This window comes from Lutjanus erythropterus, chromosome 1 (genome assembly GCF_056507025.1).
Source record: "Lutjanus erythropterus isolate fLutEry1 chromosome 1, fLutEry1.hap2, whole genome shotgun sequence".
Classification (NCBI taxonomy): domain Eukaryota; kingdom Metazoa; phylum Chordata; class Actinopteri; order Lutjaniformes; family Lutjanidae; genus Lutjanus; species Lutjanus erythropterus.
Window position 1 is genome coordinate 23736177 of NC_139317.1, and position 14996 is coordinate 23751172.

Below are 14996 nucleotides of genomic sequence, written 5' to 3' on the forward strand. Positions count from 1 at the left end.
AGTCCGAACATCTGACCTGTGCGCATGCCCAGCACCTCTGTCTTTTGTATACACGAAAGCAGCAGAAATAAACACATTCTGGTTGTGCTTATGGGCAATAATTAAAAGTAGGAAGATGTGACGTGAAGGACACACGGGTGCAAAGGGGCAGCTGTGATGACGGCGGAGTTTTGTGGCACTGTCCACGGCACAGAGGCCAACATCACTGAGCACCCAATTGCTTTCTGAAGAGCTTTCCATTGTCTGCAGTGATGAACTTGAGCTCTGGCCTCCAACCCGGGGGTCTTTCTGTCTAATCCTGAGTGCCCCTGGCTCCCCTTCACAGCCCCTCCCTCAAACCCTACACACACACACACACACACACATGCATGGACAGACATAATGCACACCCTTCAACTGACGCCTGACATGACTGCAGGCTTGAACAGTGACCAGCGCCTCCCAACACAGCTGAATATAAAACACAGTAATGAGTGGGGCAAGAAAATGGCTTCCCTCTCAAACATGGCTGCTTACTGATGGCCAGACGCAAGGCAGGGAGAAAAAGGTCACCTCTCTCATCTTTTAGTACCCCCACCCCCCTGTCTTCTATTGCTGGTCCTGTTTTTTTTTTTTATTCTTTTCCTCCTCTCCCCCCTTTTTCATCTCTTGCCTCCCTCCACTAACACCTTCTACTTTCCCTCCCTGGTCATTTTCCTTACCCCATTTTGTATGCGGATGTAGGCTTATTATTTAAGAGACAAAGGAAGGGGATCTTGGGAAGAGACAGGTGGCCGCGTCTGAGTGATGAGAAAATTACCAAAGTGAAATCCAGCTTCTAAAAAACTCTCCTTCGCAGAAGGTAATAAAAAAAGGGAAATAAAAATAACTGTGCCCCTTCCCCTTTTTGGTACAGCTCAGCAGGAAAAGGAGAAACCCCCCCCACTCCCGTTCCTCCCCAGTATGATTTCAAATCCCCTCTGAGCACCGCAGTCCAGGCAGATATATTCATTTTTCCTCACTTACTCCCCCAGTGTCATTTTTCTCTATTTTCTCCATGGGTCGGTTATGCACAGAATGTTCCAAATGCATTTTGACTGCTTGATTTCTATTTTCATAATATCAGAACATCAAGTTAAAGAATATAAATGTTTATTCAGCAGAGTGGGGAACGCTGGTGTATGGGTGCAGTGGCTCTTGGGGGACAGAGCCCATGCTAAATCAGTAAATCACTCCATCTGGAAGATGAACGGCATGTTTTGGAGTTCATTGCCTTTCGTCTCGGGCGAGTGGCCGGTGTAGCGGCAGGCCCAGCAGGCTGGAGCGGAGGTGTCTGCTGATGTGGATGGTTACAGAGGGATAATGAAGCAGCAGCGACCAGGGGCTTGGCCATGTTCTGTTCACCCTGTCCATCCCGCTGTGAAAGGGCCAGCTGCCGAACACGGCTATTAGTCCACGCTCGTTCTGAGCCACCGTAAGGCCCGCAGTACGCTTCGACTGAAGTGCTACATAGAATGTGCTTAGGTGTGAAAGTGGTCAAGGTTTCAAGTTCTTTGCAACTTTCGTTTTGTCATTCTTCAGTCACCACCATGTTGGACTCTTCAACTGCTCACTATGAGCAACTGAGGAAAAAAATTTCCAAGGCTGTCCTCGGCATTGTCCACCTTTTTAATTCCACCCCTCTTTATGACAGACAGCCTGCCACCCTACACCTCAGTTTATCCAGTGAACAGAAAAGGTATGAATTACATAAACAACTTGTCCGACATATTTAGACCACACAACATACAAACGAGTTAGTTCAAACCATGTAGTAGCATTCTCAGAGACAAAGACAAGCTCTATAACCTGCTTCAGCCCCACTGCAAACATTTATCATGGCCAAGAGGGTCAAACAACCCTGCTGCACAAACCAAAAATGTATATTTCTTTGGCAGTTGATGTATTTTTGTTGCAGTGCCAAAAATGAATAGCTTTACTCCCACAGATAGAACAGATAGATAAGAGGAATACTACCAGATATGCAGTAGTTTAGGCTATACTACAGTTTGTAACCCTTACACTGAAACCTCTGAAAATATGACAGTAAGGATACATGCTCATAAACATAAGTAAGGCTGCAGCTAATACTTATTTTTGATCAAGTAATTAATTCATAAATGACTTACTGCAACTCTAATCACAAGTTTCTTGAGACTAAAATCTTTGTGTCACTCAGATTTCTTATGGCTGTACATACAGAACTGACATTAGTTTACAATCATCATATCCCAAGATATATCACAGCATGTGGGACAAAACATATTTGTTACTTTTCAACACAAATGTGTGTGCTTTTTACAAGCTGTGTTTCAAGACATCAACAGTAAGATAGGATGAAATCTGGGTAAAAAAATAAAGATGTATGTTCTTTTCATTTGTGCACAATATATTTCCTAATGCAATATACTTTTTGCAGTACATTGTGTCTTTTATGCCACATCTCTGTTCCACTGACCATGCTGCCAAAAGAATAGACAAGAATAGAAAAGAATAAACCAAAGGCATGTGATAAAGTGATGAAGCACACATATAACCAAATATTCAATCCACCACATCAGACACGATACGAAATCCTGCCAATGGTACCACTTTCCTCACCTGCACCTCAAACTGGGATGTGAGGCACAACAAATTTAAATAAGTTGATAGAGTTTATCAAAATGACAGGCAATTAGACTGGCTCTGACCATGGGTTTGCATGCTAAATGAGAGTCATTTAAGTGGTGGGAGCCATACATGTTATATAAAAGAGAGTGAGAGTTCTGCAGCTCCATTTCTGCTCCTGGACAGCCCTAAATTAAATATCCCCAAAGTCCATTAGGCTAAACAGCCCGAGGAAAGACTTTGTCTCACCACAGAAAAATGACAGTAAACTCGGGCAATCATGCCGCCAATCAATTATGCATGAATTATATTTTTCTTAGACTGTGTAAAATGTCTTATGTTAATTCCCCTAAGTATACAATACCCATTACTTTCGAGGGACGTGTCCATATGCATACCGTCTAAATGAGTGTTTTCCCAAAGATTTATCAGCCTCATGCTGCCAACTGAAATGAAAACACTGAGGGTGAGTTGTGATTCCTCCATATCAACTGTAACTGCAGGGGCCACAGGCAAAGCTCGGAGGCGCTCAGTGCTGATAACCTACACGGCTGTAAATCTACTGATAGAAAACATCCCCAGAAACTAAGGAAATATCGAGGTGTGCCAGTAGAGTCATTCAGAGAAGCTGCAGCACATGTTGAGAGAAAAACAAGATGAGGAGACAGGAGCAGAGAGAGGCGGTGAGGGAAGACAGACAGAGTGAGGTTGGGGTGGGAGGGCGGGGGTCTGCATTGACCTGACCCGTCTCGACTATAGGCCTGTTGAGCCAGTGAATAGTGGAGTCCCTGAGGTCCCCACTGTGGCCCAGATCTCTGATAATGACCTCTGTCTGGCCATGATAGTAGGAGACAGGTATTGGCAGGCCTGCTGACCAGTGTCAGTGAGGTGCCAATAATTGGTCAGTGTGTTAATAACGAGTAACCCAGTGGCCTCTGGAAACTGACCAGCCTCTGTGTTAGAGGAGGACATTGTCAGTCAATGTGCAGGTGAGTGTCTTTACCTTTGAAACGTAAAGATGAAGTAGGCAATATTATTTCATTAAAATTTTTCTACTTTTAACAATTTTGAGAAATAAAATCGGTTCTCTTATGTATCCAGATTCTTTTTTTTCACAATGCCTGAATCAGTTTTATAATTGCTGAACTGAATTTATACAGTATACATGCAGATAAGTAGCGCTTAGTCCGTAGCTCAATGCTAACAATGTGAATTACCATTAATGTGCTAGTGGAAATCCGCATCAAGATCATGGTGATATTGTCTCAACAAACCGATCCATTTTAATTCACATGCTTTACGTAAAAGGATGTGTGCTCTGTGGAAACTAACTGACAGACTTCACGCTGCAAACTCACTCTGCTACTCTGGCTCCACACTGACCAACTACAGCAACCTCAACGGGTCAAACCTCAACAAGTCCTTCTGCTGCTAAAATAAAAGTCAGAAAGACTGACTGACAAGTGATGTGTGTTGTTTTGAGGAATATGATATACAGTATCTAGAAGTGCATGATGTAACTTTTTCAGATGATCTAGTGTTAAAAAAACAAAAATAAAACTGCAAGAAATCATAATATTGAATCACAATACTTGTTATTAGCCACACTAACAATATTTATATAATGGCTCTATTAAAATTGTGTGTCTGTGAGCACCCATCCCTTTGTATTTAGCGTGTTCAAAGGCTGGACCCAGTTTGAATCAAACAACCAATCAGTTAGCTAGCATGTAATTAGTCAATCACAGCAACTTTGTTAAAACGAGGAGTTGGCGTCTTCACACCTTTCTTACCTCTGAGTCAGACATAACTAGTCTAGTTAAACAGATGTTAGTTTGCTAGTTGGCTACAACTATTGACAACACTGACGTACCGCTTCAAGCTAAATGTGCATCCACATTTGGTGCTTCATTTGGTGGGAGGCATTATGGGGTGGAGCGATAAAAGGCCTCAGAGAGAGAGGTGGACGGATTTGCATTGTTTATCCAGTGAACACCAACCTGGATTTTAACATTAATCTCTAGTTGAAAAAATGTTGATATTTGCTCAGAATGTTTAAGACCTATTAATGTCTTTTCAACTGGCTAAAATCAGCAGGGGGTTACAACATCAACATGTCCCAAAACACAAAATTTGTTTAATCATTTGCTAATTTGTTCAGTTGTAAATTGATGGGAAGATGATAGTGATTGGTGTGAAGCCCTTTCTCCAAAGTTATATTTGACTGGAAGGTGAAATTTGTTCTAAACAAAGAAGTATTTCAATGCATTAAATGTTTCATATAAAATGTCATAAATACAGAACTATAATGACTGTGTGCTGACAACAAGAAGCTTCCAGGACAAGTCATTTATTCCTCAGACTTTTCTGCCACAAACACAAGAAAGGTTTTATGAAATGATGTGAGGTAGTTTAAAAATAACAATCTCCCAATTAATAGGAAAATATGGTGGCAAAATGGGTTAAACACGGGTCTTAAATTTAGGGGACTGGAGTTTGAGTCCTATTGCAGGCACTTTTGGGTTTTGGGGGTTTTTTTTGGCTTTCAAATGAAGAATCTGGATGTGTTTTTAGTAGGCTCCCAAGTGATGATAGGTTATGATTTGCACATTGTAAAGGATGAAAAATGTCACTGTTGCAAATTCTGGTGAAGAATTTTCTAAATGTGAATGTTCAATCAACATCTTCAAATAGTCAGTGAAAAAATGTGAATCAGTTCTTAGCATCTTTTCACTGATAGCCATAGTTATTTTTAAAATGTCTTTTCCACTGAAAAATGCTCACTTGGTATGTTCAAATTACCTTCTGCAGCTTTAAAAAAAAAAGGCAGAGAAGAAGAGAACACATGAAAAAATCTAAATGATTAGTTCGTAAAATAGATTTTTATATTTCAAAACAAACATAGCCCCAAGTGCATGCACATACACACTGCATTCATAACAATCAACCAGAAAGAATTTAGATACAGATATTTACCCACTCACACAAACAGGCACAAACAAGGCCTCTTGCTCTCTCCTTTCTAACTTCACTGACAGTTCCTGATGAGCTTCACCAGTGGGCCCCTCTTATATTACATGCAACACAATCCACCCCTACACACTAATTTGTTTTCTTTGACTCTTTTTTTTCTGTTTCGGTGTGTAACTGAGCCCTTGAATATATACAAATTTAATAGAGCTAATAGAATCATTATCAAATTCAGATCAATATAAATTTAGCCCTGGTGCCCATAAAAGGCAGCAATATTGAAATACAACACTGTCTGTGCTCTTTCATTCTTCCGCCTACAACTGACGCTTGCTGCCATCAGACATGAATTACCAGACAGGCACATTACAGCTAATAAGACTCTCACAAAACACCCTTTATTAATGCATGAGAGAGTCTTTGATCCTGGAGAAACTTTCATAGGGAAAGCAGTAATCACCGTACCTCAGACAACAACACAATAAGATGCTTCCTATTACCTTGAAAGAGTCAACAATGTGGCTGGGGTCAAATCAACCGGAGCCCGTACAGCATGTCTGTGAGAGGAGGGACAATACAAGAGCCGCCACAGCTCAGCTAAACAAAGCTGCAGGCCAATCATATTTTTGTCATTTGTACCGAATCAAAACTTAAAAAAAAAAAAAAAAAAAAAAAAAGTCCAACAACAAATCAGTGTGTAGTCCTTCAACCAAGCAGAACTGACTCATGTAAGACTTTAGTTAGGATGTAAAATAGAGATTTTTAAAGCCCAGATAAAACATCAGCATTCTGAAAGTATCTAGCTTCCGAATCGGGACGTATTTCTGAGTGAAACGGGATAGGACATCAGAAGGAATTAAATTTGAACACTGAAAAGAGGGTGTGTCATAATCCAATGTAGCATGCTGTTGGTAGGTAGTCAACTAATGAATCTTAGCTCTGTGCCACTAGAAGTTGAAGATTGATTGATGGGTGGATGTCGTGATATCATTTTTAATGGCCTACTTTGAATAAAGATCAGGAGAAAGAGGGTTGAATTAAACCACCTCATTTATTAAGGCACACAGGTTATATACTTAATAAACTTTAAAAAAAAACAAAAACAAATATAAAATCACCATACTGGCAGTCTGATCAATCTGATGTGTCACTTTTTTATTATCATTTCTTGAACCACAATGTCTCTGTTGTTACCCGTTTATGGTGAAAATGACCAACACACCTGTTAAATGAATGGCTGTTTGTGTTAGGTGCTTTCATTGTGGCTTTCATTTAATGCATTTATGTGAAATTATTATTTAACAGTTTTATTATTGGTATTGATTAGGTCTTTATTGCCCATATATCACTATTGTTTTATGGCACAAGCCCAGATCTAAAAGGGTAAAAATGGCATGTTTCATCCTATTTCAACTTTAAATTTGATGGGCTAGAATAACATTATGGAAGACATTTCTTTTGCAGTGCAGCAAAGATTAATATAAGGCTAACAAACATGTCAAGACCCCTTTAAATTCTAGTCTGAGGTGTAAAATTAATTCATGAGTATGTTTTATAATGTATCAGCACATTAATGATTAATGTCATTAACAACAGGCATTCTCTCTAATTAAACATTATATTGTGGCCAAATTGTTGCTTTTCAAATGGAATCACAGAGACCTAAAAATATTAATTGTTAAGCATCCAACTCCATAGTAGATAATAGCTACATCATCCTGTCAGCCCCACTGACAAAGTCAGTTCACTGTATATATTTTAACACTGTATTTAGTTTGATAAACTCAAGGAAAGTTAACTTTCCTGATTTAACAGGAATCAATATTCTGAAAGTCTTTCCATCCTTTCAGCACACCTGTCAGTAACAGTATTAGACCCCCTCACAAATGATCCATTGGAGGAAAATTTTGGTTTAACTTCTATTCCAATAATCTAGATTTTGACAGAGCCTGTCACATTATAAAGTCTGAACATAGTTACAAGAATTGCAAATGATACCTATGATTGAATTTTATTGAAGTGGTCAGCAAGTGGCTCATTCCCCACAGAAAGCCCCGGGGCCTGAAGGTGGTCAGTGGGGAGCAGCTTCACAACATCTCACTACACTGTGGGATACATGGTGAGAGGAAGGAGAAGCAGAGGAGAGGACCCCCATTTGAGAGATAGAGGTGCCACTGCAAATTTATGACCTGACTATTTAAGACCAGTGTAATATATTCCTAGTTCAGCCGGGACCCATCGCTTACACTCCATCATGGTATGTATGAGTTCTCCCAGACCATGCATACAGTAAGAGCAGGACACACAAACACAGTTAAAAGAATCTGTTGGACCGCTCAAACATGAAGCTGGACTTCAGTAAGCTGAAGAGTGCTCAATGAGACTTTTAAAATATAATTATCATGGTTGCCTATTATACAATCAACTATTGACTGTTACTCCAGGATTCTTCAAGTATGTTAGCTTCAGTGGTGGAAAGTAACTAAGTACATTTACTCAAGTACAGTACTTTGGTACTTACTTTAAAGTACTTCCACTTTTTAATACTTTATACTTGGACTTTTTACTCCACTACAATTATTTGATAGCTTGATAGTACTACTGCTACTACTACTACTAATAATAATAATAATAATAATAATCTTTCTTAGTAAAGCACTTTTTAAAATCTATTTAAACAATTTAGTGTATAAAAAATATAATATATGAAAAATATAAAAAATAGAGTTTAAAAGGCAAAAATCATTTTAAGAAATAAAAACTATTCAAAATGCTTAAAATTTGGGTAAAATCAGGCTTTACTAGTAGCATTGCAAAATTAGATTATTAATACAAAACCATTAACTTTACTACAAAATCAACACATTATTCAAGATTTAGAGATATCAGGCCTAGATACTAAATTAAAGAAGAGCCGAAATATATCAGTTTTGAATAAAACACTACATTGGAAATCCATTTTATTATTTTGAAAAAAAAGTCTTTACCAGGCTTTCTGCAGATTTAATGAATCTGGCAAAATCGACCCAGTCAAAGTCTGCAAAATGTACATTGAACCTAGAATAAGAAATTAAAAAAAAGAAATTTACGGAAAACAGATTTTTCTCCATCTTGACTCCAAAGCTGCCCTGAGCATGTGAGAATTGTTTTTTGACCCCTACTGCAGGAGCATGCTAATCAACCTACAGGGGTCAGGGGTCAGGTCTGGACAGAGACGGCATCCCAAAACCGGCCACAACAAATGCAGCAGAACATCTGCTCTCCGTGCGTCACACAAAGCTGTCCCCTCGGAGCCCCTCATGGCCCTCAAGAGCCTGGGAAACGGCTCAAAGTCAAGGGCAGACGCCACAGCCCAAATGCTGACTGGACACAGCAACAGTCTCTCACAGCGAAAGGGAAACTGCCAAACTGCTAAATTAAGTATTCATATTTTCACTTTGTCACACCATCACTGCTGAATCTCATTATAGTTGCCCAAAATTCATGATTAATTATTTAAGAAACAAACAAAAGGGTTTTTAAATAACTTCTGCTAATAATTTAAATATACAGGTATAAAGAAATTTAGAGTGATGGCCTGAAATGATTTTAAAAAATGACTGGTTTTTGTCCATCTTTTTTGACTACTCAATTAGTTATTTGGTCCTTAAAATGTCAGAAAAAGGTGAAAAATATCATAGTCATAGAGAACTAAAGAAATCAGAAAATATTCACATTTAAGAAGCTTTATTCAGAATTTGGGATTTTTTTTTCTTAAAGAATGACTCAAGCCAATTACTCGATTAATTTAATAGCTGAAAAATAATTGATTAATTGTTGCAGCTTGAGACTGGAATGATAAGCCTTACAGAGCTGAAAGGTCAAAAGGCCAAGGCTGAGCTGAGCTCAGGGTCAGGGCGTTATAATCTTTCTGAACAACAGTTAACTTTGAATATGCACGCCCTACATTACACATCAGCTGCCCTGGTGACAGAGAGATCACTTTCACTCACTTTCCTTGGCAGCCTAACAATGTGCTTGAAAGAAACCATCAAATGATGTCAATAGTCGGATCAATACCCTGGGATGTCTCCGTTTTCCCCGCAGCAAATGAAGAGCATTATCCAGATCCTCCTGGGCAGAGCTCTTACCACACGTCCAGGAGCTACAGTACGCACCGTATCGCCGCTGCTGAGGGACAGCTGATGTATGTCTCTTCTCCCAGACGTCGCCGCATGCATGCCACATTTCCCCCCGTCTGTCTAATGTGCTGCTGATCTACACCTGCTGGGCCCAGGGTTGCATAGGTATACGCTGTACGCTGACAGCATCAATCACTCAGCAGGCCTTATTATTGCCATTTAAAATACATTTAAAACGACTCGCTGGAGCCACTGTCCAACCCGGCATGGATGTAATGATACTGATGCGTTACTGTGAGGAATGTTTCACAGTCGTGGCTTGGTTGGGAACAGCTGGGAACCTCTGTGCTCTATCTTTTCTGTTTCTGTAAGTGAGTTAAAGTCTTTTAATCAAAGCATCTTCAAAACAGGGTTAATTCTAATCTAATCTAACAATTTTCATCATGTTTTTTGCCAACAAAATATTTTTTCACTGACATAAATGAAACGATAAGTACTTAAAAACTAATTTGTGATGGCTAAAACTCTGATGAAATCTATAGACACTTTTTGTCAACAAATAAAAACAAGGCAAAAATCTCTGGGAGGGATGAGTCGAGACGAGATCACGTTTCTTTGTGTGGTGGGAAGGTAAGATGCACACAACTGGATAGTACTGATCTAACCAGGAAGTCAACTAGTATGCACTGGCTGCATGTCTCAGACTGTATAGAAATGTCAACATTTGGGAGAAAAAAAAGAAATAAAAGAAAAAGAAACCACTGCTGTCCTGTACTGATGAGAGAGGTAAATGGCTTAGACTGTAAATCAAAAGGATTGACACGCTAGGGCATAGTGATGGTGTAAACCCAAGTAAACTTAGCCTTCGAAATCCATTTTCTGATTGACTGTATCAAACATTGAGGGGAAATGAGGCAGGAAAAGTGTCATTTGAAAGAAATTTGCAACAAAAAGTAGAATGCATATTTGAACAAATGTAGTATACTTAATGTTCGTGTTAATCAGTCCATTGTAAATTAACTTGACACTTTAACTAAACCTGTTACATTTTAGTTGACTAAATATACTGTAGATTTAACTGACTAAAATCTAATGTCATGATACTGAGTCAACTAAAACTAGACAAAAACTAAGTTGTATTGAGCCTTTGACCAAAAGTGAATCAAACTTTGCTGTCAAAATTAACATTGCCTCATAAATTCATAAAATATCCAAAAATAAATTAAGAAATTAATTGTATTTTATTTTCCTCCTGCAGAAATGCTGAACTCACTCATCCATCTACACAGCATCTGAGTGTCAGTGAGCTTGCCGGGGCCAGCAGCCCATTGTGAAGTAATCTATGAGACAGGACTGAGCTTCAGAGAACTGATACATGCTCCTGAGCTCTCAGGTGAGCTTAGTAATAGACACAGTCACTCTAATTCCCTTTCAATTCTCACCTAAAATTGAAAGCTGCCAAATGCAGCCTTAATTATATACTACCCAATCAGACTTTAAGTGTAACCTTCTGCCCCCCCTACCTCTCCAACCCACCCTCACTAACATCCTCTCCTCTGCACTGCCTCCGCCTCTTTCAGAAGAATGAATGCGGTGCGTCCTTCCTGAGGTCCACACATATTTCACCGGGGGAGTAAACAGGTCTGGAGGATATGAGATGGATATATTATGTATATAGGAAGCAAGTGTGAGATTTAAGGAGCAACCTGCTTGGTCAGCACAGAGTGTTGCTGAAAATGCAAGCAGATCAAGGAACAAGCGAGGTTATGGATCTCCCCTTGCATGTAACTGGGCAAGGTCTATTGACCCAAATTTAATTATTTTAGCCTCCACCCATTGCCTTTCCCCCTTCTGTCCCCTTTACAGTGACATACATCTCTTTCTATAAGTCTGTACATCAAAATATATTTGACTAGTTCACTCTCTAATGATCTTGTTTTGTTTATAGTGCTACAAACAAACATTCTTTTTTTTTTTTTAACAGAAAATCATTACATTTCTGCAAAACTATGGTGTTATTGTCTGAATAAACATGAGTTGTCCCTCTGTTTGTCCTTGTGTCTTGCACAGATGCTCGTCCACAGTAAATTAAAAGCATCTCCTCTGGGCGGACAGATAAACCAGGGAAGTCTGAAGGCAACCACAGTAGGCGCGCAGCTATTTTCCATCCTCTCTAATCACATGATCAGGGTGTCGGCACCACATCCTCAGCGCAGGGAGGGGCCAAGCAGCGCTCAGCTTACCACCATTTTGTGTGGGTACCTGGCTCCTTTTGTGTGAGTACCTGGCTCATTTGTTTACCTGCATAAGTGTTGAGATTTTGGAACAGGTTGAGTGTCGCTGGTGACATGCTTCATTCGACACGTTTTTTTGGTAACAGTTAATGCATGACGGGCACCTTGCTAAAGGAGAGTAAGCGGATGCTGCAGACAAAACATCACGGGGTATCAGTGTTCCCCCGGCTGCAGCCCATTCTGGATTTCATGTCGTGTATTTTCTTTCTCCTGGCTGTGCTCCCGACAGACCCCTCTCCTCCCTGCCATCCGATGTGTGAGGCACATATGGTGCAGTGAAATTGCTGTCTGCGAGAGCATGCCTCTGCCTGTCCAGACTTCATCAGAGGGATTAAAGAATGGAATGGAAAAAAAATCAAAATAAAATGATGATAGCGGGGCCGTGGCTTTTCTCTCCTTTTTTTCTCTACACCCCACACTCCAGCCCCCCTTTGCTCTGTTTTAAGTAGAGTGGAACATCAGATGACAGAGAAGGCTCTCTTGCTGGGGTGCAATGGTTTGCAGGGAAAGGTTGCCCGGTCGGTGAGCTGCACTGGGTTTATTTGGCTCTGACAAGGGCTCACTACAAAGGAAAACCAAATTACAGACAGTACTGTTCCTCCCTCTATCCAGCCACTGAAGTTCACTTAAAAGCTGCATCCAATTAAAAGAAAAGTGACTCAGAGGTGCAGCAGCAGCTTTTGTTTATGATTACTTAGCCGTTCCTCTCTGATGTGTTCTCTTTTTTAAATAACATCAACAAACAAAAGACAAAAATGTGTTACAGCAGACAGAATGAGGAGGTGGGAGTGTGCGTGCTGTGGTGGGGGGGTTACACTCAAAGTGCTGTGGATTTTGGGGGGCAAAGGAGAGCAGAGAGTGGAAAGATTGCAGGATATTAAGGAGTAATGGATGTCACACCAGGCCCCTATAACAAATTCCCATATGCTTTCATCACAGCTCGATATCAGACTGATCAAGGGAACAGGTCATTACCTGGTTTCCTAGGACTGTTATTACCAAGAAAAAGTATATAGTTATTGCTATGTTTATCATCCTGAAAGATAGCTATTACAGAGCAGGCAAGCACAATCTTTTTTCTTTCTTTTTTTTCTTCTTTCTATAATTAATCATGAAATTACGGTGCATAAGTTGAAAAGTTATTAATAACAACATTATTCTGAGCCAAATAATAAAAGTATAAAAAATATAAAATGTTGTCAATATCATATAAACCAATAAATTAATTAATATTTTAGGAAGCAAGCCTACCGAGGCAGGGGCTTTACATTGTTAAAAGCAAAATTTGAAAACTCTTCAAAGGACACAGCTTGTGAAAATTCACCATACAGATAAGGTCTGTCTCTAACTGTGCATGCAGATGTGGTTTTACAGTGATCCTACTAAATTCAAGTAAATAGGGATATATTCGGAGGTTTATTCTGGGATTTGCCAGACACTAGATCTGGCCCCGTATTTGAGACAACAAAAAGGCAATCTTGACATCTTGCCCAACCAGCAGATAATATTTGCTGTTCAGAGACTGGCTTTCTTTTGTTCCAGGTTTTTATAAACCCAAGACACTTGAAATTTAAACCCAGTTCAAGAAATATTATTTGCCACAGGGCAAGGTAAATCTCTTGGTGGGGCCTTTCAAAGGGTTGCCCTGGGTTTGTTTACAATTGATCTTATTTAAAAGTGGATTTTTTGTTTTACTTTTCAAAGGCATACTTTCTGCCATGATCTTGTAGGTCAAAGGAACGATGAGTGTTATTTTTCCAATTGGAGTTAAAAAAAAAAAAAAAAAAAAAAAAAAAAGTGAAATAATCAGAAGACAATAATATAGAAAGCCCTGTTGCACCACTGGTTCTTCCCAGGTCTCCAACTTGCACATGTAAAATAGAAAACACATGCAAGATAACATCTCTGACTACAGAGAAAAAGTTGAAGAAATACACCCCTGGTGAGAGAACAAACAAATAAAATTTGAACTGCCTGAAAAATTTTCTGTCTTGTGATTTACTGGAATATGAGTTGCATCATGAAATGTGGTAGAAAAAAAAATTCAATCATACCACTTGTACATGCATGTGTGCCTGTGTGTGTATCTCTGTGTTCACAGTGAAAAGAAAATGAATAAAGCAGTTATTTCTCTACAATTTTCATTCACCCTTCTTCCTCAGAGGGAGCAACTGACCAATCCCCATAAAACACAGGCGGATGGAGAGGAGGTGGGGTGTTTGAGAGAGAAAGAGGAGAGGATGAGCACCCCTTTGACTGCCCTCTTGAACCAACCTTCATCTTTGACATTATTCTATCTTAACTAGTTCAGTGGTGTGAGCTGAGCCAATAAGTCATCATTATTCTCCATTCTGCACATGAACTTGAACATGTTTCAGTTTACTACAACTTCAGTGTGCAGGGAGGGCCGTGAAACGAGTGGAGAGGGATGGATGGGGACTGCAGTTAGCCAGGGACTATCCTCCAGGGCTAGGAGGGTTCCTCTCCTGCTCAGACAGGCCACGCTGGAGGAGGAGGAGGTCACACAGGCTGTGGGGCGAGTTTAAAGTGTGCCGCTCCTGGGGAACAAGACGGACAAGCAGAGGGCACAGCAGCAGGGATGCCCCAGTAAAGACCCCTTCATCTGGACTACACCTGGGGGAGCCCACGGGCCACCCAGCTCAACAGCACAGCACAGTAGCCACACACACACACACACACACACACACACACACACACACACACACACACACACACACACACACATTCATATACAGAGCACTGAGAGTTGTAAAAGTGAATCAGCAGCAGTGTGTGAACAGAATATTGGACAGTTTTCACGCAATAAAATTAAATGTTAAATTAATACAGGATATAACTTAGTAGCTAAAGCAGAAAATGATTGTATTGGACAAACAAACTGTGCACCTGGGTAATATATCTGATAATAACATTTTATGCAGGTATTGATGCACTATAGGTATATTTATGATGAGTAAAAATTTCA